This window comes from Micromesistius poutassou, assembly GCF_964030765.1.
Source record: "Micromesistius poutassou genome assembly, chromosome: 24".
NCBI lineage: Eukaryota > Metazoa > Chordata > Actinopteri > Gadiformes > Gadidae > Micromesistius > Micromesistius poutassou.
The window spans coordinates 1,376,343-1,400,180 of NC_140294.1; the positions used below are offsets into that span (position 1 = coordinate 1,376,343).

The following is a 23,838-nucleotide window of genomic DNA, read 5'->3' on the forward strand; positions in this document are numbered from 1 at the left end:
TTTGGAAACATGGCAGAGTCGGACAACAGATGGATAGAGATGGACAGTCTGCTTAAACCAACCATCTTCCACACACACTCCAACAGTTTGCAAAATGGACATTCAATGCTAAGCCCCCTTAGCTCAACTTTTCAGTCTTTGATAATGTTTAACAGTTCGGTGTACTTAGTTGGATGGATTAATGCCAAGTCTGTGTCTAGCAATTAGTCGAGGAAAGTTCAGTTGAGTCTCAACTTGTGTTCAAAGCTGCTTTCGGTAAGATTCGAGAGTTGTAAAAAAGAGAACAGAATGAGCAAGATTTTGAAACTAAACTAACAATAATATTATGACAGGAACGATTCAGTTTATGGTCAAATCAGCGCAGATGCTAACCACACATACAAACACACCAGATGCACACACAAACGAAACGTGAACACACTGACACAGGTTTATCGCACCATCGCTTTCTTGTCACCTGATCTGCTTGAAGTCAAGGCTTCGGGTAGCATGCACGCACGCGCACACGCGCACGTACCTTGGCTTACCAGTAGCTCAGGATTGGCTTACAAATGATTGACAGCTCTTGGAACCGGTCTTAAAAAAAACTGAATTACCTTGACGTGTGTGCGTGTGTGTAAAAGGGGAGTGCTAAGGTGTGTGTGTGTGTGTGTGTGTGTGTGTGTGTGTGTGTGTGTGTGTGTGTGTGTGTGTGTGTGTGTGTGTGTAAAAGGGGAGTACTATCATGTGCATCGTGGGGGCGCGTGACAGCATGTGCATGTATGTGTGTCTGTGTGCGTGCAAGGACCAAATGTTACTATTTATTGAGCATGTGAAGTCCCATTCTATTTAGCAGAAAGGCTCGGTGCTTCAGTTTGACCACTGAAGCTGAATGGCAGAGCTGTGAACTCTGATGTTCTCAGCCAACGCACGCAAAGCACACAGCGTGGGTCTTTTGTTGGGATTCACGAGTTGCCGACAACAATGGGATAACATGAAAGGGTTTAGAGACATGAACTTTTCGTTTGTAGTCAAAATGTAACCCAAAATATTTATATTCACATTTACCATTGAAAACATGGCTTTTAAACATTATTATTTATTTTTATTTTATATTTATTATACAGGAAAGTATTAAAAGTAACAAAGTTACAATTTAAAACGGGCCTGACTCAGTAAAGAGCTGATTTCCAATCTTTCAACCTTTCATTTCAAATTCAGAAATTATTAAACTATTGTTGCGTTCAAGGTTCTCTGCTTTGAATGCTAACTTCTGGATTCTTTGTCATGGTGGAAACGTGATTGAGAGTTGGAGAAAGGAGTGAAGGAAAGTGCTTGATGGACTTATAGCGTAGTGTTATCTATACGATTATACGATTTGACATTTTACCTTCCGCCCTCGTTATTTACCTGGGTAGACTAACCCTAAAGTCTGTCACTACGTGTTGCGTTGAACTCGAAGTATGTTCCTAGACTTTCCCTTGGTGAGTGCAATCTTACCTATCTAGGGGGGTTAGGTGCAAAGTACTCACCCCAGTTCCACAGCCACCGTAGGCGAACATCTCTCTCCGTGACACGCCCCACCGGCACCTCGTCTCCAGGTGACCAGCCCGCACTTTTGAATCCCGCTGTTCAGTTTCCCTCTGTATTGACAACCAAAAATTGCCCAAAAAAATACAAAAGTTGCCTCATCTAAGTGTCTTGACAAAAAAACGTGTGTCCTTCAGGTGAGGTCCTATCACTTCGTGTCTCACCTGCAGACAGCCTTCCAGAGACTCTCCACTCAAGAGTCTCACTCCCTGAGACTCACCGGCCGCCACAGCTGTTGCTACTTACCACTTACCGCTAATGAGTGCCTCAATACCGCCCCCTCTGTGTGATGTCAGTACTGACCCTAACCATAAGCACTCTAATGCTAACCCCATTCCTAATATCGTAACACAATTTCGTTTCTGAATATTCAATGCTTTCGAGATTTCAGAGAGGACATTTTTTCCTGCGAGAACGGTGCGACACAATAAATAACAGACCGGGTCAAGCCAAAAGCAAGGGAAAAGTTATTTCACTGTAGAGATCCTTTCCATCATGTGAGAATATAATCAGAGGGTGTCGGCGACAAAAAACAGCACTTTGAGAGGATGTCCAGTACTTGGGCGGGGCGCTATTGCCCCAAGGATAACATTGCAGCCCGTTTTTGCATATCTATTGTTTGTGTTCTCTGGCAATACTCAAAACCCCATCTTGGAAATCGTTGTCTGCAGTAGTCAACCAAAATGATGGGAAGTAAGGTTCCAGGTTGAAAAAAAACAACTTTAAAAACCCTTTAAAAGAAGCCGGAAAAATTAAATGATTGGTTGGACCGATCGGATGAAGCCATCGACATCGCAGGCATGTTCTGCATAGTTTTTGAAGAATTTATCCTTTTTATTGTAGATTAAGACAGGAAGGTATGGTCGAGAGAGCGGAAGACATGCAGCAATGCACCATGGGCAGGAATCGTACCTCTGTGCCGTAAGGACTGGTGCTCTACTCTTTTGACCTCTCCGTATTCCTTCAAACGTTACTCCTTTGTCTTCTTGAACAAGTCTCAACGGCGTCCAGGAGAAGAGGGTCACACGTTCTCACTCGTGCCCCGACCTCCGTTTTCCTCGTTCTGTTTTTGCCCCCTTTTCTTTCCGTTGCTCTTAAGAACACCTGTTGCTTTCTCTCTGCTCTTCCTCTTCCTTGAGGCTCATCCATTTCTCCCTTTCGCTCCGCTTTGCTCTCTCGCTCACACCCCTTCAGTGCTGCTGCTCCATGGGGTGTCGTTGCCATTTTGCCTCCAATCTCTCTCTCGTTATCCATTTTCCCGCTCTTTATTTCTCTCTGTTATTCCCTCTCTCTCTCTCTCTCTCCTTATTCTCTCTCTCTGGGGCACTTTGACGATCGTATGACACGTAAAGCATAAGTCCAGTTTTCATTTTCTATTTCATTTTCTTAGAAAACCCCTGATAAATCGATCAAAATGTCTATCTCCATGACACTTAAGTTGTTATATAAAGAAATATATATACTTTATATACTTTTTTGATACATTTTTTGATCGATATCTTCATCCTTAAAACCAGGCAAAATGTTGTTTAAAACATTTAAAACAGGATAAAAACCAAGTCAGGGAAGGAGGTCGTCATCCTCTGGGATTTAATTCAGTCAGTCTTTCAACCACAGAGTTCAGAAGGTCTCTGGTGTGTCAGGCTGACATTAGTGTTAGCGAGTGTGGGGAGAGAAGCAGCTGCCTGCGTGAGGTGGAGTCGTGGACCTGCAGCGTCTACCACCGGTCAGTGTTAAACTCCCAGTGGAACACAAGTCTCTAGGGAAGGCATGGGGTGCTGCTGTCCTGGATACCCAGCCCGGCTCCGTTGATCAAGAATTCCTTTAGTAGCCAGAATGTACTTTTCTATTTAAAGACGCCGTGATTTAAACAGACCTTTTGTAAAAACGCTGGTAAACCCCACAGCTTTAAAAGACAACGATCCATATGAAACAAAGCAAAGTCTTGTCGTAACCCAGATGTTCATCTGAAGAGGCGATCGCCACTTGCCACCATACAACATTTTCTGGCCCTGAGAGATACTTCTGGATGTATTCTAGTCTAAAGGCTGCTACCCTGAGGTATCCAGTGTAGTTTATCCCAGAAGAAATAACATAATTTTCAGCAATTTGTGTCAGGCCAGCAGGTGGTTCTACACAGGCCACCTCACGCTATAACACAGGGGCCACCAGGTTATTGATTATTAAAGCCCTGCCTCTAAATGGCATTTTTGGTAGGAGCAATTTCCACTTATTTAGTCTTCCTTCTACTTTCTCTTCCATGCCCTCCCAATTATATTTGACAGTTTCCTCTTCCCCAAGGTAGATTCCTAGATATGTCAAACCTTTTTTTACCTTTTATTCCGGTTGTGCATCTGAGCTTTGTATTGAATTTGGACCATACTATCCCTTTACCCTGTGCCAAGTAGGTCAGGTTTATTTTAGCTTTTAAGAACTTTAATGTGTTCTCACTTTCCGGTGGATTCTGTTAAAGGACATTTCCAGTATTTTGAACAGAGAGGCCCCTTTCTGGTCTGTCTAGAATGAAATAGAGTGGTTGACACCGAAATTTTGACTATTGGTCCTGTCTCGGGTATTTGGCTCATTTCGAATCGCAAATACAGTTTCTGTTGTGTTTTATTTGGCAAAAGAGAAAAAAAAACATTGTGGAAAAAGCGAAAGACACTTTGTGAAAGACAAGTGTGTCTTTCACCCACCTGGCAGTGCCCTACTGGCAGAAAAGGCCTGTGAGCCAAGTAGCCCTTTGTACGACTCCATACCCTTGACCCTTATATAGCCACTTCAAATCAGGAATGTGAAAATGATGAATGATCAGATAAGATGAAGTGGAAAATGCTCTCTTAAAGAAGTCGTTTTTTTGCACTTCTGTTTTTCTTCTCATTCACTGATTCGCTGAAGCTGAACAGCCAATCAGTGATTTCTGTCACCGACGGCGTCAGTCCCCGATTAAACATGCTGAGTTTTAATCCACACTCAGAGAGAGAGAGAGAGAGAGAGAGAGAGAGAGAGAGAGAGAGAGAGAGAATGATAAGAGAGAAAGGGATAGAGAGAGAGAGAGAGAGAGAGAGAGAGAGAGAGAGAGAGAGAGAGAGAGAGAGAGAGAGAGCTCCGGAGGGGAAGTAAGTAGGAAGAGTGCAATCTTCTTGAAGGCGGGAAGCCCATTGTGCCGGTCCCCATGAGGGTCTGCAGCCCCTCGCCACTATCGGTCCCACTATGCACCAGGTGTGTGTGTGGGGGGGGGGGGGGGGAGAGAGAAGGGGTTGTTTCCGAAAACTGTCAGAATTGCAGTCAATGGCCACTTCTCTTACTCTTCCACTTTCTCTCACTCTCTCCCATTCTTTTGCATCTTTCTGTCTCTGTCTTCCACTCTCTCTCTCTCTCTCTCTCTCTCTCTCTCTCTGCATGTGGGTAAGCAAGTGTTTGGTGAGCAAACAAAAGCTGAGCGTGGTTTCTAACACTCCACTTTTCTGATGTAATCAACTTAGTTACTGATTGTTTTGAGACAACTGACTCCTAACTAAAAGGGTTATTTTGGCTGTGGACTAGACTATAGCCCAAAGACAAAATAAGTGATGGTGGCAGACCATTCCATAGATAGGGCGCTCGTTAGGCGAACCCTCTCTCTCCTGCTGATTTTTTTAAACCTTTGGTAGTGAAAGAAGGCCAACTCCTGAAGACCAGAGGGGCCATGAAGGACTATAAGGAACGATAAGGTCCTTCAGGTAGGATGATGCTAATCCATGCAAGGCTTTAAAGGTAGACAGTAGCACCTTAAAATCCGATCTGTCAGTTATGCCGCTTTTCCACCGACAGTACCAGCTCAACTCGCCACGACTTAGCGTGGCACGACTCGGTTTGGTTCCAGGCACGTCGCGTTTCCATCTAAAAAAGTACCTCTTCAATGTGGGCGGGTCTTAGAAAAGAACCTCTCCAACATGGGCAGGTCGTCATTAGGTTTTAATCCCGGGAGACGGGATTCCCGGGAAATCTGAATCTGATCAATACTATTTCCTGATTCCCGGGAAAGGTTATGATGGGAAATGAAATAAAATAAAAAGCTGTCTATTGTTGTCATACGGTAACGTTGATGGAGGCGAAAATCGAGCTGAAGTCAACCTCTTCAGCAGCAGCTATGCTCACCACTATACCAACAACGCTGTTATTCAGAACTATATAAATGATACCGTACAGCATAAAGGTTTCAGCTGAGCGAGAGGTTTCCAATGAGCAAAACCACAATAACATTTATTTTCAAGAAAAAAGTTTGGATCGTCCCTTACCGCTATAACAGTCCAGTATCAATCGTCCAAGTCCTGAGATCTGATATAGAAGATCAATGCAATGGCCGGGAATCGAACCCGTGTCAACTGCTTGGGAAGCAGCTATGCTCGCCACTATACCACCAACGCTGAATTAGAGAAATATATAGATGATACCTTACAGCATAGAGGTTTCAGCTGAGAGAGAGTTTTCAGATGAGCGAAACTACCACAACTTTTCTTTTCATGAACAAAGTTTGGATTGTCCCTTACCACTATAAGAGTCCAGTGTCCATCGTCCAAGTCCTGAGATTTGTTAAAGTAGATCAATGCATTGGCCGGGAATCTAACCCGGGTCACCTGCTTGGGAAGCAGCTATACTCACCACTATACCACCAACGGTATGTTACAGCATAATATAAATGATACCTTACAGCATAGAGGTTTCAGCTGACCGAAACTACAATAACTATTCTTTTCATGAACAAAGTTTGGATTGTCCCTTCCATTGGCCGGGAATCGAACCCGGGTCAACTGCTTGGGAAGCAGCTATGCTCACCACTATACCACCAACGCTGTATAAAAGAATAATATAAATGATACCTTACAGCATAGAGGTTTCAGCTGAGAGAGAGGCATCAGCTGACCGAAACTACCACAACTTTTCTTTTCATGAACAAAGTTTGGATTGTCCCTTACCACTATAACAGTCCAGTGTCCATCGTCCAAGTCCTGAGATTCTTTAAAGAAGATCAATGCATTGGCCGTGAATCGAACCCGGGTCAACTGCTTGGGAAGCAGCTATGCTCACCACTATACCACCAACGCTGTGTATCAGAATAATATAAATGATACCTTACAGCATAGAGGTTTCAGCTGAGATAGAGGTTTCGACTGACCGAAACTACCACAACTTTTCTTTTCATGAACAAAGTTTGGATTGTCCCTTACCACTATAACAGTCCAGTGTCCATCGTCCAAGTCCTGAGATTTGTTAAAGAACATCAATGCATTGGCCGGGAATCGAACCCGGGTCAACTGCTTGGGAAGCAGCTATGCTCACCACTATACCACCAACGCTGTGTTTCAGAATAATATAAATGATACCTTACAGCATAGAGGTTTCAGCTGACCGAAACTACCAGAACTTTTCTAAATGATACCTTACAGCATAGAGGTTTCAGCTGAGAGAGAGGTTTCAGCTGACCGAAACTTCCACATCTTTTCTTTTCATGAACAAAGTTTGGATTGTCCCTTACCACTATAACAGTCCAGTGTCCATCGTCCAAGTCCTGAGATTCTTTAAAGAAGATCAATGCATTGGCCGGGAAACGAACCCGGGTCAACTGCTTGGGAAGCAGCTATGCTCACCACTATACCACCAACGCTGTATAACAGAATAATATAAATGATACCTTACAGCATAGACGTTTCAGCTGAGAGAGAGGTTTCAGCTGACCGAAACTACCACAACTTTTCTTTTCATGAACAAAGTTTGGATTGTCCCTTACCACTATAACAGTCCATCGTCCAAGTCCTGAGATTCTTTAATGAAGATCAATGCATTGGCCGGGAATCGAACCCGGGTCAACTGCTTGGGAAGCAGCTATGCTCACCACAATACCACCAACGCTGTATAACAGAAAAATCTAAATGATACCTTACAGCATAGAGGTTTCAGCTGAGAGAGAGGGATCAGCTGACCGAAACTACCACAACTTTTCTTTTCATGAACAAAGTTTGGATTGTCCCTTACCACTATAACAGTCCAGTGTCCATCGTCCGAGTCCAGAGATTTGTTAAAGAAGATCAATGCATTGGCCAGGAATCGAACCCGGGTCAACTGCTTGGGAAGCAGCTATGCTCACCACTATACCACCAACGCTGTATAACATAAAAATCTAAAGGATACCTTACAGCATAGAGGTTTCAGCTGACCGAAACTACGAAAACTTTTCTTTTCATGAACAAAGTTTGGATTGTCCCTTACCACTATAACAGTCCAGTGTCCATCGTCCAAGTCCTGAGATTCTTTAAAGAAGATCAATGCATTGGCCGGGAATCGAACCCGGGTCAACTACTTGGGAAGCAGCTATGCTCACCACTATACCACCAACGCTGTGTATCAGAGTAATAGAAATGATACCTTACAGCATAGAGGTTTCAGCTGAGAGAGAGCTTTCAGCTGACCGAAACTTCCACATCTTTTCTTTTCATGAACAAAGTTTGGATTGTCCCTTACCACTATAACAGTCCAGTGTCCATCGTCCAAGTCCTGAGATTCTTTAAAGAAGATCAATGTATTGGCCGGGAATCGAACCCGGGTCAACTGCTTGGGAAGCGGCTATGCTCACCACTATACCACCAACGCTGTATAACAGAAAAATCTAAATGATACCTTACAGCATAGAGGTTTCAGCTGACCGAAACTACAAGAAATTTTCTTTTCATGAACAAAGTTTGGATTGTCCCTTACCACTATAACAGTCCAGTGTCCATCGTCCAAGTCCTAAGATTTGTTAAAGAAGATCAATGCATTGGCCGGGAATCGAACCCGGGTCAACTGCTTGGGAAGCAGCTATGCTCACCACTATACCACCAACTCTGTATTAGAGAACAATATAAATGATACCTTACAGCATAGACGTTTCAGCTGAGAGAGAGGTTTCAGCTGACCGAAACTTCCACAACTTTTCATTTCATGAACAAAGTTTGGATTGTCCCTTACCACTATAACAGTCCAGTGTCCATCGTCCAAGTCCTGAGATTTGTTAAAGAACATCAATGCATTGGCCGGGAATCGAACCCGTGTCAACTGCTTGGGAAGCAGCTATGCTCACCACTATACCACCAACGCTGTGTTTCATAATAATATAAATGATACCTTATAGCATAGAGGTTTCAGCTGACCGAAACTACCAGAACTTTTCTAAATGATACCTTACAGCATAGAGGTTTCAGCTGAGAGAGAGGTTTCAGCTGACCGAAACTTCCACAACTTTTCTTTTCATGAACAAAGTTTGGATTGTCCATTACCACTATAACAGTCCAGTGTCCATCGTCCGAGTCCAGAGATTTGTTAAAGAAGATTAATGCATTGGCCGGGAATCGAACCCGGGTCAACTGCTTGGGAAGCAGCTATGCTCACCACTATACCACCAACGCTGTATAACATAAAAATCTAAAGGATACCTTACAGCATAGAGGTTTCAGCTGACCGAAACTACGACGACTTTTCTTTTCATGAACAAAGTTTGGATTGTCCCTTACCACTATAACAGTCCAGTGTCCATCGTCCAAGTCCTGAGATTCTTTAAAGAAGATCAATGCATTGGCCGGGAATCGAACCCGGGTCAACTACTTGGGAAGCAGCTATGCTCACCACTATACCACCAACGCTGTGTATCAGAGTAATAGAAATGATACCTTACAGCATAGAGGTTTCAGCTGAGAGAGAGGTTTCAGCTGACCGAAACTTCCACATCTTTTCTTTTCATGAACAAAGTTTGGATTGTCCCTTACCACTATAACAGTCCAGTGTCCATCGTCCAAGTCCTGAGATTCTTTAAAGAAGATCAATGCATTGGCCGGGAATCGAACCCGGGTCAACTGCTTGGGAAGCAGCTATGCTCACCACTATACCACCAACGCTGTACAACAGAAAAATCTAAATGATACCTTACAGCATAGAGGTTTCAGCTGACCGAAACTACAAGAAATTTTCTTTTCATGAACAAAGTTTGGATTGTCCCTTACCACTATAACAGTCCAGTGTCCATCGTCCAAGTCCTAAGATTTGTTAAAGAAGATCAATGCATTGACCGGGAAGCGAACCCGGGTCAACTGCTTGGGAAGCAGCTATGCTCACCACTATACCACCAACGCTGTGTTTCAGAATAATATAAATGATACCTTACAGCATAGAGGTTTCAGCTGACCGAAACTACCAGAACTTTTCTAAATAATACCTTACAGCATAGAGGTTTCAGCTGAGAGAGAGGTTTCAGCTGACCGAAACTTCCACATCTTTTCTTTTCATGAACAAAGTTTGGATTGTCCCTTACCACTATAACAGTCCAGTGTCCATCGTCCAAGTCCTGAGATTCTTTAAAGAAGATCAATGCATTGGCCGGGAATCGAACCCGGGTCAACTGCTTGGGAAGCAGCTATGCTCACCACAATACCACCAACGCTGTGTATTGGAATAATATAAATGATACCTTACAGCATAGATGTTTCAGCTGAGAGAGAGGTTTCAGCTGACCGAAACTACCACAACTTTTCTTTTCATGAACAAAGTTTGGATTGTCCCTTACCACTATAACAGTCCAGTGTCCATCGTCCAAGTCCAGAGATTTGTTAAAGAAGATCAATGCATTGGCCGGGAATCGAACCCGGGTCAACTGCTTGGGAAGCAGCTATGCTCACCACTATACCACCAACACTGTATAACATAAAAATCTAAAGGATACCTTACAGCATAGAGGTTTCAACTGACCGAAATTACGACAACTTTTCTTTTCATGAACAAAGTTTGGATTGTCCCTTACCACTATAACAGTCCAGTGTCCATCGTCCAAGTCCTGAGATTCTTTAAAGAAGATCAATGCATTGGCCGGGAATCGAACCCGGGTCAACTGCTTGGGAAGCAGCTATGCTCACCACTATACCACCAACGCTGTGTATCAGAGTAATATAAATGATACGTTACAGCATAGAGGTCTCAGCTGAGAGAGAGGTTTCAGCTGACCGAAACTTCCACATCTTTTCTTTTCATGAACAAAGTTTGGATTGTCCCTTACCACTATAACAGTCCAGTGTCCATCGTCCAAGTCCTGAGATTTGTTAAAGAAGATCAATGCATTGGCCGGGAATCGAACCCGGGTCAACTGCTTGGGAAGCAGCTATGCTCACCACTATACCACCAACGCTGTATAACATAAAAATCTAAAGGATACCTTACAGCATAGAGGTTTCAGCTGACCGAAACTACCATAACTTTTCTTTTCATGAACAAAGTTTGGATTGTCCCTTACCACTATAACAGTCCAGTGTCCATCGTCCAAGTCCTGAGATTTGTTAAAGAACATCAATGCATTGGCCGGGAATCGAACCCGTGTCAACTGCTTGGGAAGCAGCTATGCTCACCACTATACCACCAACGCTGTGTTTCATAATAATATAAATGATACCTTATAGCATAGAGGTTTCAGCTGACCGAAACTACCAGAACTTTTCTAAATGATACCTTACAGCATAGAGGTTTCAGCTGAGAGAGAGGTTTCAGCTGACCGAAACTTCCACAACTTTTCTTTTCATGAACAAAGTTTGGATTGTCCATTACCACTATAACAGTCCAGTGTCCATCGTCCGAGTCCAGAGATTTGTTAAAGAAGATTAATGCATTGGCCGGGAATCGAACCCGGGTCAACTGCTTGGGAAGCAGCTATGCTCACCACTATACCACCAACGCTGTATAACATAAAAATCTAAAGGATACCTTACAGCATAGAGGTTTCAGCTGACCGAAACTACGACGACTTTTCTTTTCATGAACAAAGTTTGGATTGTCCCTTACCACTATAACAGTCCAGTGTCCATCGTCCAAGTCCTGAGATTCTTTAAAGAAGATCAATGCATTGGCCGGGAATCGAACCCGGGTCAACTACTTGGGAAGCAGCTATGCTCACCACTATACCACCAACGCTGTGTATCAGAGTAATAGAAATGATACCTTACAGCATAGAGGTTTCAGCTGAGAGAGAGGTTTCAGCTGACCGAAACTTCCACATCTTTTCTTTTCATGAACAAAGTTTGGATTGTCCCTTACCACTATAACAGTCCAGTGTCCATCGTCCAAGTCCTGAGATTCTTTAAAGAAGATCAATGCATTGGCCGGGAATCGAACCCGGGTCAACTGCTTGGGAAGCAGCTATGCTCACCACTATACCACCAACGCTGTACAACAGAAAAATCTAAATGATACCTTACAGCATAGAGGTTTCAGCTGACCGAAACTACAAGAAATTTTCTTTTCATGAACAAAGTTTGGATTGTCCCTTACCACTATAACAGTCCAGTGTCCATCGTCCAAGTCCTAAGATTTGTTAAAGAAGATCAATGCATTGACCGGGAAGCGAACCCGGGTCAACTGCTTGGGAAGCAGCTATGCTCACCACTATACCACCAACGCTGTGTTTCAGAATAATATAAATGATACCTTACAGCATAGAGGTTTCAGCTGACCGAAACTACCAGAACTTTTCTAAATAATACCTTACAGCATAGAGGTTTCAGCTGAGAGAGAGGTTTCAGCTGACCGAAACTTCCACATCTTTTCTTTTCATGAACAAAGTTTGGATTGTCCCTTACCACTATAACAGTCCAGTGTCCATCGTCCAAGTCCTGAGATTCTTTAAAGAAGATCAATGCATTGGCCGGGAATCGAACCCGGGTCAACTGCTTGGGAAGCAGCTATGCTCACCACAATACCACCAACGCTGTGTATTGGAATAATATAAATGATACCTTACAGCATAGATGTTTCAGCTGAGAGAGAGGTTTCAGCTGACCGAAACTACCACAACTTTTCTTTTCATGAACAAAGTTTGGATTGTCCCTTACCACTATAACAGTCCAGTGTCCATCGTCCAAGTCCAGAGATTTGTTAAAGAAGATCAATGCATTGGCCGGGAATCGAACCCGGGTCAACTGCTTGGGAAGCAGCTATGCTCACCACTATACCACCAACACTGTATAACATAAAAATCTAAAGGATACCTTACAGCATAGAGGTTTCAACTGACCGAAATTACGACAACTTTTCTTTTCATGAACAAAGTTTGGATTGTCCCTTACCACTATAACAGTCCAGTGTCCATCGTCCAAGTCCTGAGATTCTTTAAAGAAGATCAATGCATTGGCCGGGAATCGAACCCGGGTCAACTGCTTGGGAAGCAGCTATGCTCACCACTATACCACCAACGCTGTGTATCAGAGTAATATAAATGATACGTTACAGCATAGAGGTCTCAGCTGAGAGAGAGGTTTCAGCTGACCGAAACTTCCACATCTTTTCTTTTCATGAACAAAGTTTGGATTGTCCCTTACCACTATAACAGTCCAGTGTCCATCGTCCAAGTCCTGAGATTTGTTAAAGAAGATCAATGCATTGGCCGGGAATCGAACCCGGGTCAACTGCTTGGGAAGCAGCTATGCTCACCACTATACCACCAACGCTGTATAACATAAAAATCTAAAGGATACCTTACAGCATAGAGGTTTCAGCTGACCGAAACTACCATAACTTTTCTTTTCATGAACAAAGTTTGGATTGTCCCTTACCACTATAACAGTCCAGTGTCCATCGTCCAAGTCCTGAGATTTGTTAAAGAACATCAATGCATTGGCCGGGAATCGAACCCGTGTCAACTGCTTGGGAAGCAGCTATGCTCACCACTATACCACCAACGCTGTGTTTCATAATAATATAAATGATACCTTATAGCATAGAGGATTCAGCTGACCGAAACTACCAGAACTTTTCTAAATGATACTTTACAGCATAGAGGTTTCAGCTGAGAGAGAGGTTTCAGCTGACCGAAACTTCCACAACTTTTCTTTTCATGAACAAAGTTTGGATTGTCCCTTACCACTATAACAGTCCAGTGTCCATCGTCCAAGTCCTGAGATTCTTTAAAGAAGATCAATGCATTGGCCGGGAATCGAACCCGGGTCAACTGCTTGGGAAGCAGCTATGCTCACCACAATACCACCAACGCTGTGTATTGGAATAATATAAATGATACCTTACAGCATAGATGTTTCAGCTGAGAGAGAGGTTTCAGCTGACCGAAACTACCACAACTTTTCTTTTCATGAACAAAGTTTGGATTGTCCCTTACCACTATAACAGTCCAGTGTCCATCGTCCAAGTCCTGAGATTCTTTAAAGAAGATCAATGCATTGGCCGGGAAACGAACCCGGGTCAACTGCTTGGGAAGCAGCTATGCTCACCACTATACCACCAACGCTGTACAACAGAAAAATCTAAATGATACCTTACAGCATAGAGGTTTCAGCTGACCGAAACTACAAGAAATTTTCTTTTCATGAACAAAGTTTGGATTGTCCCTTACCACTATAACAGTCCAGTGTCCATCGTCCAAGTCCTAAGATTTGTTAAAGAAGATCAATGCATTGACCGGGAAGCGAACCCGGGTCAACTGCTTGGGAAGCAGCTATGCTCACCACTATACCACCAACGCTGTGTTTCAGAATAATATAAATGATACCTTACAGCATAGAGGTTTCAGCTGACCGAAACTACCAGAACTTTTCTAAATAATACCTTACAGCATAGAGGTTTCAGCTGAGAGAGAGGTTTCAGCTGACCGAAACTTCCACATCTTTTCTTTTCATGAACAAAGTTTGGATTGTCCCTTACCACTATAACAGTCCAGTGTCCATCGTCCAAGTCCTGAGATTCTTTAAAGAAGATCAATGCATTGGCCGGGAATCGAACCCGGGTCAACTGCTTGGGAAGCAGCTATGCTCACCACAATACCACCAACGCTGTGTATTGGAATAATATAAATGATACCTTACAGCATAGATGTTTCAGCTGAGAGAGAGGTTTCAGCTGACCGAAACTACCACAACTTTTCTTTTCATGAACAAAGTTTGGATTGTCCCTTACCACTATAACAGTCCAGTGTCCATCGTCCAAGTCCAGAGATTTGTTAAAGAAGATCAATGCATTGGCCGGGAATCGAACCCGGGTCAACTGCTTGGGAAGCAGCTATGCTCACCACTATACCACCAACACTGTATAACATAAAAATCTAAAGGATACCTTACAGCATAGAGGTTTCAACTGACCGAAATTACGACAACTTTTCTTTTCATGAACAAAGTTTGGATTGTCCCTTACCACTATAACAGTCCAGTGTCCATCGTCCAAGTCCTGAGATTCTTTAAAGAAGATCAATGCATTGGCCGGGAATCGAACCCGGGTCAACTGCTTGGGAAGCAGCTATGCTCACCACTATACCACCAACGCTGTGTATCAGAGTAATATAAATGATACGTTACAGCATAGAGGTCTCAGCTGAGAGAGAGGTTTCAGCTGACCGAAACTTCCACATCTTTTCTTTTCATGAACAAAGTTTGGATTGTCCCTTACCACTATAACAGTCCAGTGTCCATCGTCCAAGTCCTGAGATTTGTTAAAGAAGATCAATGCATTGGCCGGGAATCGAACCCGGGTCAACTGCTTGGGAAGCAGCTATGCTCACCACTATACCACCAACGCTGTATAACATAAAAATCTAAAGGATACCTTACAGCATAGAGGTTTCAGCTGACCGAAACTACCATAACTTTTCTTTTCATGAACAAAGTTTGGATTGTCCCTTACCACTATAACAGTCCAGTGTCCATCGTCCAAGTCCTGAGATTTGTTAAAGAACATCAATGCATTGGCCGGGAATCGAACCCGTGTCAACTGCTTGGGAAGCAGCTATGCTCACCACTATACCACCAACGCTGTGTTTCATAATAATATAAATGATACCTTATAGCATAGAGGATTCAGCTGACCGAAACTACCAGAACTTTTCTAAATGATACTTTACAGCATAGAGGTTTCAGCTGAGAGAGAGGTTTCAGCTGACCGAAACTTCCACAACTTTTCTTTTCATGAACAAAGTTTGGATTGTCCCTTACCACTATAACAGTCCAGTGTCCATCGTCCAAGTCCTGAGATTCTTTAAAGAAGATCAATGCATTGGCCGGGAATCGAACCCGGGTCAACTGCTTGGGAAGCAGCTATGCTCACCACAATACCACCAACGCTGTGTATTGGAATAATATAAATGATACCTTACAGCATAGATGTTTCAGCTGAGAGAGAGGTTTCAGCTGACCGAAACTACCACAACTTTTCTTTTCATGAACAAAGTTTGGATTGTCCCTTACCACTATAACAGTCCAGTGTCCATCGTCCAAGTCCAGAGATTTGTTAAAGAAGATCAATGCATTGGCCGAGAATCGAACACGGGTTAACTGCTTGGGAAGCAGCTATGCTCACCACTATACCACCAACACTGTATAACATAAAAATCTAAAGGATACCTTACAGCATAGAGGTTTCAACTGACCGAAATTACGACAACTTTTCTTTTCATGAACAAAGTTTGGATTGTCCCTTACCACTATAACAGTCCAGTGTCCATCGTCCAAGTCCTGAGATTCTTTAAAGAAGATCAATGCATTGGCCGGGAATCGAACCCGGGTCAACTGCTTGGGAAGCAGCTATGCTCACCACTATACCACCAACGCTGTGTATCAGAGTAATATAAATGATACGTTACAGCATAGAGGTCTCAGCTGAGAGAGAGGTTTCAGCTGACCGAAACTTCCACATCTTTTCTTTTCATGAACAAAGTTTGGATTGTCCCTTACCACTATAACAGTCCAGTGTCCATCGTCCAAGTCCTGAGATTTGTTAAAGAAGATCAATGCATTGGCCGGGAATCGAACCCGGGTCAACTGCTTGGGAAGCAGCTATGCTCACCACTATACCACCAACGCTGTATAACATAAAAATCTAAAGGATACCTTACAGCATAGAGGTTTCAGCTGACCGAAACTACCATAACTTTTCTTTTCATGAACAAAGTTTGGATTGTCCCTTACCACTATAACAGTCCAGTGTCCATCGTCCAAGTCCTGAGATTTGTTAAAGAACATCAATGCATTGGCCGGGATTCGAACCCGTGTCAACTGCTTGGGAAGCAGCTATGCTCACCACTATACCACCAACGCTGTGTTTCATAATAATATAAATGATACCTTATAGCATAGAGGTTTCAGCTGACCGAAACTACCAGAACTTTTCTAAATGATACCTTACAGCATAGAGGTTTCAGCTGAGAGAGAGGTTTCAGCTGACCGAAACTTCCACAACTTTTCTTTTCATGAACAAAGTTTGGATTGTCCATTACCACTATAACAGTCCAGTGTCCATCGTCCGAGTCCAGAGATTTGTTAAAGAAGATTAATGCATTGGCCGGGAATCGAACCCGGGTCAACTGCTTGGGAAGCAGCTATGCTCACCACTATACCACCAACGCTGTATAACATAAAAATCTAAAGGATACCTTACAGCATAGAGGTTTCAGCTGACCGAAACTACGACAACTTTTCTTTTCATGAACAAAGTTTGGATTGTCCCTTACCACTATAACAGTCCAGTGTCCATCGTCCAAGTCCTGAGATTCTTTAAAGAAGATCAATGCATTGGCCGGGAATCGAACCCGGGTCAACTACTTGGGAAGCAGCTATGCTCACCACTATACCACCAACGCTGTGTATCAGAGTAATAGAAATGATACCTTACAGCATAGAGGTTTCAGCTGAGAGAGAGGTTTCAGCTGACCGAAACTTCCACATCTTTTCTTTTCATGAACAAAGTTTGGATTGTCCCTTACCACTATAACAGTCCAGTGTCCATCGTCCAAGTCCTGAGATTCTTTAAAGAAGATCAATGCATTGGCCGGGAATCGAACCCGGGTCAACTGCTTGGGAAGCAGCTATGCTCACCACTATACCACCAACGCTGTATAACAGAAAAATCTAAATGATACCTTACAGCATAGAGGTTTCAGCTGACCGAAACTACAAGAAATTTTCTTTTCATGAACAAAGTTTGGATTGTCCCTTACCACTATAACAGTCCAGTGTCCATCGTCCAAGTCCTAAGATTTGTTAAAGAAGATCAATGCATTGACCGGGAAGCGAACCCGGGTCAACTGCTTGGGAAGCAGCTATGCTCACCACTATACCACCAACGCTGTATTAGAGAACAATATAAATGATACCTTACAGCATAGACGTTTCAGCTGAGAGAGAGGTTTCAGCTGACCGAAACTTCCACAACTTTTCATTTCATGAACAAAGTTTGGATTGTTCCTTACCACTATAACAGTCCAGTGTCCATCGTCCAAGTCCTGAGATTTGTTAAAGAACATCAATGCATTGGCCGGGAATCGAACCCGTGTCAACTGCTTGGGAAGCAGCTATGCTCACCACTATACCACCAACGCTGTGTTTCAGAATAATATAAATGATACCTTACAGCATAGAGGTTTCAGCTGACTGAAACTACCAGAACTTTTCTAAATAATACCTTACAGCATAGAGGTTTCAGCTGAGAGAGAGGTTTCAGCTGACCGAAACTTCCACATCTTTTCTTTTCATGAACAAAGTTTGGATTGTCCCTTACCACTATAACAGTCCAGTGTCCATCGTCCAAGTCCTGAGATTCTTTAAAGAAGATCAATGCATTGGCCGGGAATCGAACCCGGGTCAACTGCTTGGGAAGCAGCTATGCTCACCACAATACCACCAACGCTGTGTATTGGAATAATATAAATGATACCTTACAGCATAGATGTTTCAGCTGAGAGAGAGGTTTCAGCTGACCGAAACTACCACAACTTTTCTTTTCATGAACAAAGTTTGGATTGTCCCTTACCACTATAACAGTCCAGTGTCCATCGTCCAAGTCCAGAGATTTGTTAAAGAAGATCAATGCATTGGCCGGGAATCGAACCCGGGTCAACTGCTTGGGAAGCAGCTATGCTCACCACTATACCACCAACACTGTATAACATAAAAATCTAAAGGATACCTTACAGCATAGAGGTTTCAACTGACCGAAATTACGACAACTTTTCTTTTCATGAACAAAGTTTGGATTGTCCCTTACCACTATAACAGTCCAGTGTCCATCGTCCAAGTCCTGAGATTCTTTAAAGAAGATCAATGCATTGGCCGGGAATCGAACCCGGGTCAACTGCTTGGGAAGCAGCTATGCTCACCACTATACCACCAACGCTGTATAACAGAAAAATCTAAATGATACCTTACAGCATAGAGGTTTCAGCTGACCGAAACTACAACAACTTTTCTTTTCATGAACAAAGTTTGGATTGTCCCTTACCACTATAACAGTCCAGTGTCCATCGTCCAAGTCCTGAGATTTGTTAAAGAAGATCAATGCATTGACCGGGAATCGAACCCGGGTCAACTGCTTGGGAAGCAGCTATGCTCACCACTATACCACCAACGCTGTGTATCAGAATAATATAAATGATACCTTACAGCATAGACGTTTCAGCTGAGAGAGAAGTTTCAGCTGACCGAAACTTCCACATCTTTTCTTTTCATGAACAAAGTTTGGATTGTCCCTTACCACTATAACAGTCCAGTGTCCATAGTCCAAGTCCTGAGAATCTCTAATGAAGATCAATGCATTGGCCGGGAATCGAACCCGGGTCAACTGCTTGGGAAGCAGCTATGCTCACCACTATACCACCAACGCTGTATAACATAAAAATCTAAAGGATACCTTACAGCATAGAGGTTTCAGCTGACCGAAACTACAACAACTTTTCTTTTCATGAACAAAGTTTGGATTGTCCCTTACCACTATAACAGTCCAGTGTCCATCGTCCAAGTCCTGAGATTTGTTAAAGAAGATCAATGCATTGACCGGGAATCGAACCCGGGTCAACTGCTTGGGAAGCAGCTATGCTCACCACTATACCACCAACGCTGTGTATCAGAATAATATAAATGATACCTTACAGCATAGACGTTTCAGCTGAGAGAGAAGTTTCAGCTGACCGAAACTTCCACATCTTTTCTTTTCATGAACAAAGTTTGGATTGTCCCTTACCACTATAACAGTCCAGTGTCCATAGTCCAAGTCCTGAGAATCTCTAATGAAGATCAATGCATTGGCCGGGAATCGAACCCGGGTCAACTGCTTGGGAAGCAGCTATGCTCACCACTATACCACCAACGCTGTATAACAGATTAATATAAATGATACCTTACAGCATAGAGGTTTCAGCTGACCGAAACTTCCACATCTTTTCTTTTCATGAACAAAGTTTGGATTGTCCCTTACCACTATAACAGTCCAGTGTCCATCATCCAAGTCCTGAGATTCTTTAAAGAAGATCAATGCATTGACCGGGAATCGAACCCGGGTCAACTGCTTGGGAAGCAGCTATGTTCACCACTATACCACCAACGCTGTGTATCGGAATAATATAAATGATACCTTACAGCATAGAAGTTTCAGCTGAGAGAGAGGTTTCAGCTGACCGAAACTACCACAACTTTACTTTTCATGAACAAAGTTTGGATTGCCCCTTACCACTATAACAGTCCAGTGTCCATCGTCCAAGTCCTGAGATTCTTTAAAGAAGATCAATGCATTGGCCGGGAATCGAACCCGGGTCAACTGCTTGGGAAGCAGCTATGCTCACCACTATACCACCAACGCTGTTTAACCGAATAATATAAATGATACCTTACAGCATAGACGTTTCAGCTGAGAGAGAGGTTTCAGCTGACCGAAACTACCACAACTTTTCTTTTCATGAACAAAGTTTGGATTGTCCCTTACCACTATAACAGTCCATCGTCCAAGTCCTGAGATTCTTTAATGAAGATCAATGCATTGGCCGGGAAACGAACCCGGGTCAACTGCTTGGGAAGCAGCTATGCTCACCACAATACCACCAACGCTGTGTATTGGAATAATATAAATGATACCTTACAGCATAGATGTTTCAGCTGAGAGAGAGGTTTCAGCTGACCGAAACTACCACAACTTTTCTTTTCATGAACAAAGTTTGGATTGTCCCTTACCACTATAACAGTCCAGTGTCCATCGTCCAAGTCCTGAGATTCTTTAAAGAAGATCAATGCATTGGCCGGGAATCGAACCCGGGTCAACTGCTTGGGAAGCAGCTATGCTCACCACTATACCACCAACGCTGTGTAACAGAGTAATATAAATGATACCTTACAGCATAGAGGTTTCAGCTGAGAGAGAGGTTTCAGCTGACCGAAACTTCCACATCTTTTCTTTTCATGAACAAAGTTTGGATTGTCCCTTACCACTATAACAGTCCAGTGTCCATCGTCCAAGTCCTGAGATTCTTTAAAGAAGATCAATGCATTGGCCGGGAATCGAACCCGGGTCAACTGCTTGGGAAGCAGCTATGCTCACCACTATACCACCAACGCTGTTTAACAGAATAATATAAATGATACCTTACAGCATAGACGTTTCAGCTGAGAGAGAGGTTTCAGCTGACCGAAACTACCACAACTTTTCTTTTCATGAACAAAGTTTGGATTGTCCCTTACCACTATAACAGTCCATCGTCCAAGTCCTGAGATTCTTTAATGAAGATCAATGCATTGGGCGGGAAACGAACCCGGGTCAACTGCTTGGGAAGCAGCTATGCTCACCACAATACCACCAACGCTGTGTATTGGAATAATATAAATGATACCTTACAGCATAGATGTTTCAGCTGAGAGAGAGGTTTCAGCTGACCGAAACTACCACAACTTTTCTTTTCATGAACAAAGTTTGGATTGTCCCTTACCACTATAACAGTCCAGTGTCCATCGTCCAAGTCCAGAGATTTGTTAAAGAAGATCAATGCACTGGCCGGGAATCGAACCCGGGTCAACTGCTTGGGAAGCAGCTATGCTCACCACTATACCACCAACGCTGTATAACATAAAAATCTAAAGGATACCTTACAGCATAGAGGTTTCAGCTGACCGAAACTACGACAACTTTTCTTTTCATGAACAAAGTTTGGATTGTCCCTTACCACTATAACAGTCCAGTGTCCATCGTCCAAGTCCTGAGATTCTTTAAAGAAGATCAATGCATTGGCCGGGAATCGGACCCGGGTCAACTGCTTGGGAAGCAGCTATGCTCACCACTATACCACCAACGCTGTGTAACAGAGTAATATAAATGATACCTTACAGCATAGAGGTTTCAGCTGAGAGAGAGGTTTAAGCTGACCGAAACTTCCACATCTTTTCTTTTCATGAACAAAGTTTGGATTGTCCCTTACCACTATAACAGTCCAGTGTCCATCGTCCAAGTCCTGAGATTTGTTAAAGAACATCAATGCATTGGCCGGGAATCGAACCCGGGTCAACTGCTTGGGAAGCAGCTATGCTCACCACTATACCACCAACGCTGTATAGTAGGAAAATATAAATGATACCTTACAGCATAGAGGTTTCAGCTGAGAGAGAGGTATCAGCCGACCGAAACTACCACAACTTTTCTTTTCATGAACAAAGTTTGGATTGTCTCTTACCACTATAACAGTCCAGTGTCCATCGTCCAAGTCCTGAGATTTGTTAAAGATGATCAATGCATTGGCCGGGAATCGAACCCGGGTCAACTGCTTGGGAAGCAGCTATGCTCACCACTATACCACCAACGCTGTATAACATAAAAATCTAAAGGATACCTTACAGCATAGAGGTTTCAGCTGACCGAAACTACGACAACTTTTCTTTTCATGAACAAAGTTTGGATTGTCCCTTACCACTATAACAGTCCAGTGTCCATCGTCCAAGTCCTGAGATTCTTTAAAGAAGATCAACGCATTGGCCGGGAATCGAACCCGGGTCAACTGCTTGGGAAGCAGCTATGCTCACCACTATACCACCAACGCTGTGTAACAGAGTAATATAAATGATACCTTACAGCATAGAGGTTTCAGCTGAGAGAGAGGTTTAAGCTGACCGAAACTTCCACATCTTTTCTTTTCATGAACAAAGTTTGGATTGTCCCTTACCACTATAACAGTCCAGTGTCCATCGTCCAAGTCCTGAGATTTGTTAAAGAACATCAATGCATTGGCCGGGAATCAAACCCGGGTCAACTGCTTGGGAAGCAGCTATGCTCACCACTATACCACCAACGCTGTATAGTAGGAAAATATAAATGATACCTTACAGCATAGAGGTTTCAGCTGAGAGAGAGGTATCAGCCGACCGAAACTACCACAACTTTTCTTTTCATGAACAAAGTTTGGATTGTCTCTTACCACTATAACAGTCCAGTGTCCATCGTCCAAGTCCTGAGATTTGTTAAAGATGATCAATGCATTGGACGGGAATCGAACCCGGGTCAACTGCTTGGGAAACAGCTATGCTCACCACTATACCACCAACGCTGTATAGTAGGAAAATATAAATGATACCTTACAGCATAGAGGTTTCAGCTGAGAGAGAGGTATCAGCCGACCGAAACTACCACAACTTTTCTTTTCATGAACAAAGTTTGGATTGTCCCTTACCACTATAACAGTCCAGTGTCCATCGTCCAAGTCCTGAGATTTGTTAAAGAACATCAATGCATTGGCCGGGAATCGAACCCGGGTCAAGTGCTTGGGAAGTAGCTATGCTCACCACTATACCACCAACGCTGTGTTTCAGAATAATATAAATGATACCTTACAGCATAGAGGTTTCAGCTGACCGAAACTACCAGAACTTTTCTAAATGATACCTTACAGCATAGAGGTTTCAGCTGAGAGAGAGGTTTCAGCTGACCGAAACTTCCACATCTTTTCTTGAACAAAGTTTGGATTGTCCCTTACCACTATAACAGTCCAGTGTCCATCGTCCAAGTCCTGAGATTCTTTAAAGAAGATCAATGCATTGGCCGGGAATCGAACCCGGGTCAACTACTTGGGAAGCAGCTATGCTCACCACTATACCACCAACGCTGTTTAATAGAATAATATAAATGATACCTTACAGCATAGACGTTTCAGCTGAGAGAGAGGTTTCAGCTGACCGAAACTACCACAACTTTTCTTTTCATGAACAAAGTTTGGATTGTCCCTTACCACTATAACAGTCCATCGTCCAAGTCCTGAGATTCTTTAATGAAGATCAATGCATTGGCCGGGAAACGAACCCGGGTCAACTGCTTGGGAAGCAGCTATGCTCACCACAATACCACCAACGCTGTGTATTGGAATAATATAAATGATACCTTACAGCATAGATGTTTCAGCTGAGAGAGAGGTTTCAGCTGACCGAAACTACCACAACTTGTCTTTTCATGAACAAAGTTTGGATTGTCCCTTACCACTAT

The 23,838-nt window shown here is 43.1% G+C and overlaps 33 non-coding genes across 33 annotated transcripts; all 33 read right to left on the reverse strand.

The window, feature by feature from the left end:
• Positions 1-6,836: 6,836 nt before the first annotated feature.
• On the reverse strand, positions 6,837-6,908 carry AC3HAE_040426 (transfer RNA glycine (anticodon CCC)). The gene has a single exon. It is a non-coding gene; the product is annotated as a tRNA-Gly (tRNA).
• Positions 6,909-7,875: 967 nt separating this feature from the next.
• Positions 7,876-7,947, reverse strand: AC3HAE_040434 (transfer RNA glycine (anticodon CCC)). The gene has a single exon. It is a non-coding gene; the product is annotated as a tRNA-Gly (tRNA).
• Positions 7,948-8,921: 974 nt separating this feature from the next.
• Positions 8,922-8,993, reverse strand: AC3HAE_040435 (transfer RNA glycine (anticodon CCC)). Its single transcript has one exon. It is a non-coding gene; the product is annotated as a tRNA-Gly (tRNA).
• Positions 8,994-9,155: 162 nt separating this feature from the next.
• On the reverse strand, positions 9,156-9,227 carry AC3HAE_040436 (transfer RNA glycine (anticodon CCC)). The gene has a single exon. It is a non-coding gene; the product is annotated as a tRNA-Gly (tRNA).
• A 180-nt stretch (positions 9,228-9,407) lies between these two features.
• On the reverse strand, positions 9,408-9,479 carry AC3HAE_040437 (transfer RNA glycine (anticodon CCC)). The gene has a single exon. It is a non-coding gene; the product is annotated as a tRNA-Gly (tRNA).
• A 956-nt stretch (positions 9,480-10,435) lies between these two features.
• AC3HAE_040438 (transfer RNA glycine (anticodon CCC)) lies at positions 10,436-10,507 on the reverse strand. The gene has a single exon. It is a non-coding gene; the product is annotated as a tRNA-Gly (tRNA).
• Positions 10,508-10,687: 180 nt separating this feature from the next.
• AC3HAE_040439 (transfer RNA glycine (anticodon CCC)) lies at positions 10,688-10,759 on the reverse strand. The gene has a single exon. It is a non-coding gene; the product is annotated as a tRNA-Gly (tRNA).
• A 470-nt stretch (positions 10,760-11,229) lies between these two features.
• On the reverse strand, positions 11,230-11,301 carry AC3HAE_040441 (transfer RNA glycine (anticodon CCC)). Its single transcript has one exon. It is a non-coding gene; the product is annotated as a tRNA-Gly (tRNA).
• Positions 11,302-11,463: 162 nt separating this feature from the next.
• AC3HAE_040442 (transfer RNA glycine (anticodon CCC)) lies at positions 11,464-11,535 on the reverse strand. The gene has a single exon. It is a non-coding gene; the product is annotated as a tRNA-Gly (tRNA).
• Positions 11,536-11,715: 180 nt separating this feature from the next.
• AC3HAE_040443 (transfer RNA glycine (anticodon CCC)) lies at positions 11,716-11,787 on the reverse strand. The gene has a single exon. It is a non-coding gene; the product is annotated as a tRNA-Gly (tRNA).
• Positions 11,788-12,743: 956 nt separating this feature from the next.
• Positions 12,744-12,815, reverse strand: AC3HAE_040445 (transfer RNA glycine (anticodon CCC)). The gene has a single exon. It is a non-coding gene; the product is annotated as a tRNA-Gly (tRNA).
• A 180-nt stretch (positions 12,816-12,995) lies between these two features.
• AC3HAE_040446 (transfer RNA glycine (anticodon CCC)) lies at positions 12,996-13,067 on the reverse strand. Its single transcript has one exon. It is a non-coding gene; the product is annotated as a tRNA-Gly (tRNA).
• Positions 13,068-14,817: 1,750 nt separating this feature from the next.
• Positions 14,818-14,889, reverse strand: AC3HAE_040447 (transfer RNA glycine (anticodon CCC)). Its single transcript has one exon. It is a non-coding gene; the product is annotated as a tRNA-Gly (tRNA).
• A 180-nt stretch (positions 14,890-15,069) lies between these two features.
• On the reverse strand, positions 15,070-15,141 carry AC3HAE_040448 (transfer RNA glycine (anticodon CCC)). Its single transcript has one exon. It is a non-coding gene; the product is annotated as a tRNA-Gly (tRNA).
• Positions 15,142-16,097: 956 nt separating this feature from the next.
• On the reverse strand, positions 16,098-16,169 carry AC3HAE_040449 (transfer RNA glycine (anticodon CCC)). Its single transcript has one exon. It is a non-coding gene; the product is annotated as a tRNA-Gly (tRNA).
• A 180-nt stretch (positions 16,170-16,349) lies between these two features.
• On the reverse strand, positions 16,350-16,421 carry AC3HAE_040450 (transfer RNA glycine (anticodon CCC)). The gene has a single exon. It is a non-coding gene; the product is annotated as a tRNA-Gly (tRNA).
• Positions 16,422-16,891: 470 nt separating this feature from the next.
• On the reverse strand, positions 16,892-16,963 carry AC3HAE_040451 (transfer RNA glycine (anticodon CCC)). Its single transcript has one exon. It is a non-coding gene; the product is annotated as a tRNA-Gly (tRNA).
• A 162-nt stretch (positions 16,964-17,125) lies between these two features.
• Positions 17,126-17,197, reverse strand: AC3HAE_040453 (transfer RNA glycine (anticodon CCC)). Its single transcript has one exon. It is a non-coding gene; the product is annotated as a tRNA-Gly (tRNA).
• Positions 17,198-17,377: 180 nt separating this feature from the next.
• On the reverse strand, positions 17,378-17,449 carry AC3HAE_040454 (transfer RNA glycine (anticodon CCC)). Its single transcript has one exon. It is a non-coding gene; the product is annotated as a tRNA-Gly (tRNA).
• Positions 17,450-18,657: 1,208 nt separating this feature from the next.
• Positions 18,658-18,729, reverse strand: AC3HAE_040456 (transfer RNA glycine (anticodon CCC)). The gene has a single exon. It is a non-coding gene; the product is annotated as a tRNA-Gly (tRNA).
• A 162-nt stretch (positions 18,730-18,891) lies between these two features.
• Positions 18,892-18,963, reverse strand: AC3HAE_040457 (transfer RNA glycine (anticodon CCC)). Its single transcript has one exon. It is a non-coding gene; the product is annotated as a tRNA-Gly (tRNA).
• A 180-nt stretch (positions 18,964-19,143) lies between these two features.
• On the reverse strand, positions 19,144-19,215 carry AC3HAE_040458 (transfer RNA glycine (anticodon CCC)). Its single transcript has one exon. It is a non-coding gene; the product is annotated as a tRNA-Gly (tRNA).
• A 162-nt stretch (positions 19,216-19,377) lies between these two features.
• AC3HAE_040459 (transfer RNA glycine (anticodon CCC)) lies at positions 19,378-19,449 on the reverse strand. Its single transcript has one exon. It is a non-coding gene; the product is annotated as a tRNA-Gly (tRNA).
• Positions 19,450-19,629: 180 nt separating this feature from the next.
• On the reverse strand, positions 19,630-19,701 carry AC3HAE_040460 (transfer RNA glycine (anticodon CCC)). The gene has a single exon. It is a non-coding gene; the product is annotated as a tRNA-Gly (tRNA).
• Positions 19,702-19,863: 162 nt separating this feature from the next.
• Positions 19,864-19,935, reverse strand: AC3HAE_040461 (transfer RNA glycine (anticodon CCC)). The gene has a single exon. It is a non-coding gene; the product is annotated as a tRNA-Gly (tRNA).
• A 180-nt stretch (positions 19,936-20,115) lies between these two features.
• On the reverse strand, positions 20,116-20,187 carry AC3HAE_040462 (transfer RNA glycine (anticodon CCC)). The gene has a single exon. It is a non-coding gene; the product is annotated as a tRNA-Gly (tRNA).
• A 425-nt stretch (positions 20,188-20,612) lies between these two features.
• Positions 20,613-20,684, reverse strand: AC3HAE_040463 (transfer RNA glycine (anticodon CCC)). Its single transcript has one exon. It is a non-coding gene; the product is annotated as a tRNA-Gly (tRNA).
• A 180-nt stretch (positions 20,685-20,864) lies between these two features.
• On the reverse strand, positions 20,865-20,936 carry AC3HAE_040465 (transfer RNA glycine (anticodon CCC)). Its single transcript has one exon. It is a non-coding gene; the product is annotated as a tRNA-Gly (tRNA).
• Positions 20,937-21,361: 425 nt separating this feature from the next.
• AC3HAE_040467 (transfer RNA glycine (anticodon CCC)) lies at positions 21,362-21,433 on the reverse strand. The gene has a single exon. It is a non-coding gene; the product is annotated as a tRNA-Gly (tRNA).
• A 414-nt stretch (positions 21,434-21,847) lies between these two features.
• AC3HAE_040468 (transfer RNA glycine (anticodon CCC)) lies at positions 21,848-21,919 on the reverse strand. The gene has a single exon. It is a non-coding gene; the product is annotated as a tRNA-Gly (tRNA).
• Positions 21,920-22,099: 180 nt separating this feature from the next.
• On the reverse strand, positions 22,100-22,171 carry AC3HAE_040469 (transfer RNA glycine (anticodon CCC)). The gene has a single exon. It is a non-coding gene; the product is annotated as a tRNA-Gly (tRNA).
• Positions 22,172-22,333: 162 nt separating this feature from the next.
• AC3HAE_040470 (transfer RNA glycine (anticodon CCC)) lies at positions 22,334-22,405 on the reverse strand. The gene has a single exon. It is a non-coding gene; the product is annotated as a tRNA-Gly (tRNA).
• Positions 22,406-23,392: 987 nt separating this feature from the next.
• On the reverse strand, positions 23,393-23,464 carry AC3HAE_040471 (transfer RNA glycine (anticodon CCC)). Its single transcript has one exon. It is a non-coding gene; the product is annotated as a tRNA-Gly (tRNA).
• Positions 23,465-23,838: the final 374 nt, after the last annotated feature.